Genomic DNA, 6,228 nt, shown 5'->3' on the forward strand with positions numbered 1-6,228 from the left:
TCTCGACAATTGACTCAATTTCCCTAGGAGCATTTAGAGGAGCGATATTAAGGTGAATGCCGTAGGAGTGACAGAGATGGTAATAAAGTACTCGTAGTGCCGTATTGTGCCTTTGAATGTAGGTCGTTCCCGCGTGTGTTGTTATATATAATGTTTGATACGACTTCTACATTTATAAGACAATTAAATAATTTTAACAATGTGTTACTGTAAGGAACCACGTGCTGGTTGCCTGTGGTGGTTCCATTAGGACGATGATAAGTACCTGTGTTCCTGCGACGGCAGGTTGTCAATTTATTTTCATCCATTGTTGTTTCTTCCTGAAAATTTTTTGGATTTTTTTTCGCACATTTACCTTTATCAACTTTACAACAATCTCCGCATAGGCCGTGAACCATGTTTTTCATAACAATCATATGTAGTTCCTGATTCTTATCGGGATCTGGGATTTCAGTAGAAATAAATTTATAAACGATTTCAGGAATAGTTATCTTACTATTTTGCTTTAAAGTTAGTAATACATGGACATGATTCAGATTGAAAACGCGTGAAACAATTTTTGGTCTGTCAGATGCTGTTTGACCTTTTAATAAATCTTCTTGTATTTCACCCCAGTTTCGATTACATGTCATTGTTATAAATAGATCTGGTTTACCAAATTTTCTTACAATCGCCATTGGATCATGATAATGCTGAAACATAACAATTGAGGATCCCGTAAATGAAGATGGAAGAATTAACATTTTCGCTAAATAGCTGTTTGTTTCATCAGCTTTTCTATGTAAGTAATCAACTAACCCCTGGTAAGTATCAGATCTAAGTTTTTTTTATTTCATCCATAGTAATTCATTCTGTCTTCTTCAATTTTTACATAAATGTGAACAATCCATGGTTGAAACAGCCTTCCTCCCATCAAGAAGACATCGCAATATCGAGTTGCTATCCTATATTTGATATATGGTGCTCGTGAAACTGGCTTATTACATTTATTGGCACATTTTATATTCTTATTCCAACCTTTTGTACCATGTAAATAAAAGAATGGATAAAGCTAGAGTTCAAGATTAGCATCCATAGAACAGAGATATTGAACACTTTTTTTTTTTTATTATATATCGTTACGTGAGATTCTGAAATATCACCATCAGTAGTTTTTGTAAAAATAGCAGCCTTTCTCTATGTGCATGTTCTGCAGCGACAGATGTAGCTTGGATTGATAGCAAATCACGAGCCATCAGAGCCAGATTTGGATATAAACTTTCGTTTCGTTTCCATCATACCGAAATTTCCGCATCCCTGGTCGCCCTTTTTTGTAGTAAATACATGTCGATTTCATGTCTCCATTGGTTTCTGTTAGTCGTTACAGATACCAAAGATGTTTGAGGTTCACCATCGTAAAAAAAGGAGTTGACAACTAAAACATCGACTCTCCCACATTTGGCAATGTTTTGGTTGTCACATTTGTGGTCCACTTGAACTTACTTAGAAATTTAGAATTTTAAAATAGTTTCTTTTTCTCAGAAAATACATAACAAAAACGTATATTACAAGTCATTTTAAAGGTGAGGTATTTTTAAATGGTTTTAATCATCAGTACAACTTCAAATTGACTTAGTTTACGAATCTACTGTAAAAATTGTCTACCTGTTCTATTTCAGGACTAATACTAATACAGATACTGCAAATTCGTTTAATAATTAAAAAGTACCAATTTGACTACGAATTAGTAAACACTAACTCATTTACCGAATTATTTATTTTTGAGTTATTTATATTATTGTATAGCGACCTAAAATTTAAATTTTAAGTTTTAATGTTGAAATTGTAGGATTTAAGAAAATACATTTTATTCTCATAAAAAAAAAGCTTCCAATTGCTTGGTTCTTCTTTAGCATTGCCAACTGAATCTATATTCGACGATGATCTCTTAAGAATTAAATTCTCAAAATTTTTATCGAAATTTTCAGGATAAGACATTTTTCTGAACTATTAATTTTATTTCACAACCTGGAATGTATTTTCGTTAATGACGTGTCCGTTGATACCTCGGGCGAGGATCGAAATAGAATATGGCAATTTTGTTAAAAAATCATTTCTTTATAACGCTGGATATTGCAAACGGTTTCTCGTACGAAAAAATTACAAGACGCAAAAAAGTTTTATTTTGCTCAGCCATGGTAAAAATAATTTGATAAATTTGTTTGTCAAAAAAATAATGAAATTAAAAAAAAAAAATTGTTTAAACAAAAATTGACCGATATTTCGTAAACCTACCCAAGATATTTGTAATCAGGGGCCTTTTTTCGACCCTTAAAAAAAAAGCATCCAGTGGGCACAAAATTTGGCGACGTTTTGACGACATAGTTACGACATCTTGACAACGACTTTACGACAAAAATTATAATTTCTACAATTAATAACAAAATCTCGTGAAAATTTTTGAGAAAGCAGATTTATTTTTATAGAAAGCACGTGATGACAAAAAAATTTAAAATTTAGGAAAAATTCAAGATGTTCGTTCAAATCTTTTTCAAAATAATTTTTTTTTCATTGTGACAATTTTTTATGTGTCAATTAAAAAGCTATATTATTGTTAAAAAAACATATCTGTAATGTATAAAAGTCAAAATTCTGAACAATTTTAAATGTCGCCTAATAAATTACTCAAAAACTCGTATTTCTATGCTTTTCGTCCAAAGATCTACAAATGATAGTAGATGAAAGTAGATCTCAACATTTTCACTAAAGTGAAAATGGCGCCTCATTATTTTAGGACGTATTTGGAATATTGGACGTCTTTTTTACGTTTTTTGGCCTGACTTAGGACTTTTGTAGGACGTTTGAAAAACGACTTTTAAACCTTACGTCCTAAAACCGTCATTCGGTTGTTCTAAAAACGTCTTTTAATTTCATTTCCGCTGGGAACCGATTTCGCTCTAATTTAGTGATCATTTTTTTGGTCATTTAAACGAAATACAGGCGCGAGAATTGTGTTGGTTGCGAAGCAGAAAAGTAAAAGCTGTGTTCAAAGGGACGCCACAACGTGCCAAGTTGGACATTTTCAATTCAGAAAAGAGAAGTGATATGATGAAAGTAAGTAAAATACGACTATTTAAACTTAAAATTAAAGCAATAATTCATTCTAGAGAAATAAGTAAATGTGTAAAAGTAAGAAAAATCGCTACAAAAAATGAAAAGTTGTAAATAAATGACCAGAAAAATCATAAAAATCGATAACCCAGCGGTTTTATATTTAAAAAATTTGTAAATTTTGTCATGCGAATGACAAACGTAGAATGTGAACAAATGGACCCAAAATGAGTAATAAAGTGTTGAGAGATCTATACTGTAGTGTATTCATAGTATGGGTCCGAGGCCCTTTGTGAGCATAATCAGGCCTAAAGGATTTTTTTCCGGTATTTTGTTCCAGTATCAATGAGAAATGGCAGCTTATACGAGAAAAAATTATTTCGGCTTAGCAAATTAGACGCACACAGAAGCCTGGAATGATAATATAGTATAAAATTTAATAATCATTTTGGTTTTGGTGGAATAAATGAAGCGTATAAATAAACCATAAAGTAATAAATGATAATGTAATGAATGAACAACTCATGATTTATTTATAAATTATTGACGCATAACGTGAATAAGTAATTGATAATATGATAAATATTAAACAATAAATCAGTAATAACTTAATAAGGCAAAAAATACAATTTAGACCTAATGGAGTTCTTCGGATTTTCAGGAAGTGCCGACGGTCATACTTTTTAACCAATTGCATTATCGAAAAAACAAGCTATAAGGAGATGGGTTGCTCCACCATTAAAGGGATTAACCTGGATTGCCTCTATATACAAAGTTACTCTAAATTACCTACCATTACTCTGGCTCTAGAAAATATCAATTTTCCATCGAAAATGAAAAGGTTCCATTTTCAGTTGAAAAATTAATTTTCAAGTAAAAAAACGAATTTTCAAAAAAACTAGTGAGATCAACTTTCAACGAATCCGGTGTATCTTCAAATGAAATATGAATGTGAACTGTACAAAAAGACGAATTAAAAAGAAAGAAAATTTTATAACATAATACTCGTACGAAAACAATCCCATTTGGCCCTATTACAAGTCGGGCACTAATCGGGGGCTAGTCGGGTTATTAATTTTGACAAGGAACCCAGTCGAGTACTAATCGGGGACTATTTCTCTAAAGTCTCTAAATTTGTACAGATGCTTATTTTTAAATTGATCTGAAAGATTTGCCATATGTAAATAAAGTCTAATCCTTCATGTAGTTGAAATTGAAAAGAGAAAAAGTTTTTGATTAATCAGTGAAGAGCAGTATCCTAGTAGTAAATTCTTAAGCACGGTACAGTTAAGATTTCACTACCACCTTTATTTGAGTCTTGCGGTTCTGGACTCGTAGCTTTAAATAAAATATACAAGGGCGTGACGTGCCGCCTCTCGCGCAATAGAAATGACGCGTCGAGTGGTTAAGACAGCAGTCCACACGTAACGAAGCATAATTACCTAGAGCAGAGACTACCGCGACCAACATGGCGGTTCCTTCAGCGCGAAGCTCTTCCATTGCTCTTCCATTCCAGTCAACTGGTTGGGAACCAGACTAGTTCCCCATTTGAATTTTCACACGGGCAGCTGAATTTTGATAAAAAAAACTAATGAAATCGTTAAATTAAATTTTAATTACTTGCATATTTTTAAGTAGCTTCCAACTACGCGAGTGGAAGGTGAATTATTTTAAGTATTGCCGCGCGGCATACGATTCGGGTGATGTGGTCATTGAATCCAATATTTTCGGTGCCTACTTGTCTTGGCTGCACCATTGCTGTGTCCTCGTCCTTCTTCTTATTTTTCTCCTCCTCCTCCTCCTCCTCTGCTCTTTCTCGTTCATCTGCATACATTTTTGATCGTTTGGTTGCCTTTATTTGGGGGAGTACAGGATCTCACAGGAGAGGCGTGGTTGCAACTGTATGAGAGGCAGTGTGCCTGATAGTGCGAACTCCATCGTGGCCTCTGTTGTCCAGGGACGTCTTCTTAATCAAACTAGGTTTTCATTTGCTTATTCTGTTAACTTGAAATCCTGGCCCCTTTAAATGGGTTTGTTTAGCTATAGTTTGAAACAAAATGTTGGTTCTAAGAGGGACCAAGATTTTCAGTTGTTATACATAGTGGTGCATTTTGATATACGTATTCAATATTTCGCTTTAGATTTTTGATTCGCAGTGTTCTTGCATTGGATATTGTTGTTTCGGGTCGGTGGGCTGAATCTTTTCAGCGCATCGCTCTGTTGTATGAGGGATGATTTCATCGTTTGTATCAGTCAACTCTGTTAATTGTGTACCTGATTTGTTTCATGGGTGCTGGCAAGAGCATTCAAATTATTCAGGTTGTGGGTTCTTCATCTCAAATAGTTGATGTAATATTGTTGTTACAGGGGGATCTACCTGTTCTTAATTGCTGGTAGTTTGTTTTGCATCCTAGCTATATCAATTTGGAGTTTTGGATTTGTTACAGTGATCTGCTGTATGCAAAGGTATCTCTTAGAAATATGTTGGTGTTTTTCGAGTTGCTCAGTGGCGGAGCCTTCTGCAATCTTACAGGGTTGTTTTTGATATGAAACATTTTTTGGTGGACACCTCTTTCTGTGTCTATTCACATGTCTCCCTCTTTGTCTAATTGTTCTGGAGGGTTCTAGGTTGTAGTCAGTACGTGCGGATACAGTTTTTTAACATAACGCAATGTAATGCGTCATTTGCAGTAGCCTTGGAATTGTGTGCCAAAGATTGCACAGTGATCTTTGGTGATGATGTCGTTGTTTTTAGAGGATTCTAAAGCATGGCACGGGTCCCTGCTTCTGTGGAATGTCGGTAAGGTGGGTTTCTATGGACTGGCTTTTGTGATCTCTGAATTGGATTAGTTGTCCGGAGGGTGGTGTGCCATCCTCGATTTCTATAAAAACCATGTTTTCTGTATCAGTTTCGTGTTATCTCTTGAAGAGGCCAGTCGTACATATACTCGGTTGGGTAAAAAGCCAAACAGAAAAATTTAAATTTTGTATAAATGCACTTTCTTAAAATTGTGCTTCAAAATGCAGTTACTAGGGAATCCAGAAACGTACTCAAAGATAAGAAATTCATAGCAATTCAGTATAATTTTACGATAAAAAAAAGAAATTTTCAACCTACAAACTAAAAATAACGCTGAG

Source organism: Belonocnema kinseyi, chromosome 1 (assembly GCF_010883055.1).
Source record: "Belonocnema kinseyi isolate 2016_QV_RU_SX_M_011 chromosome 1, B_treatae_v1, whole genome shotgun sequence".
Lineage (NCBI taxonomy): Eukaryota > Metazoa > Arthropoda > Insecta > Hymenoptera > Cynipidae > Belonocnema > Belonocnema kinseyi.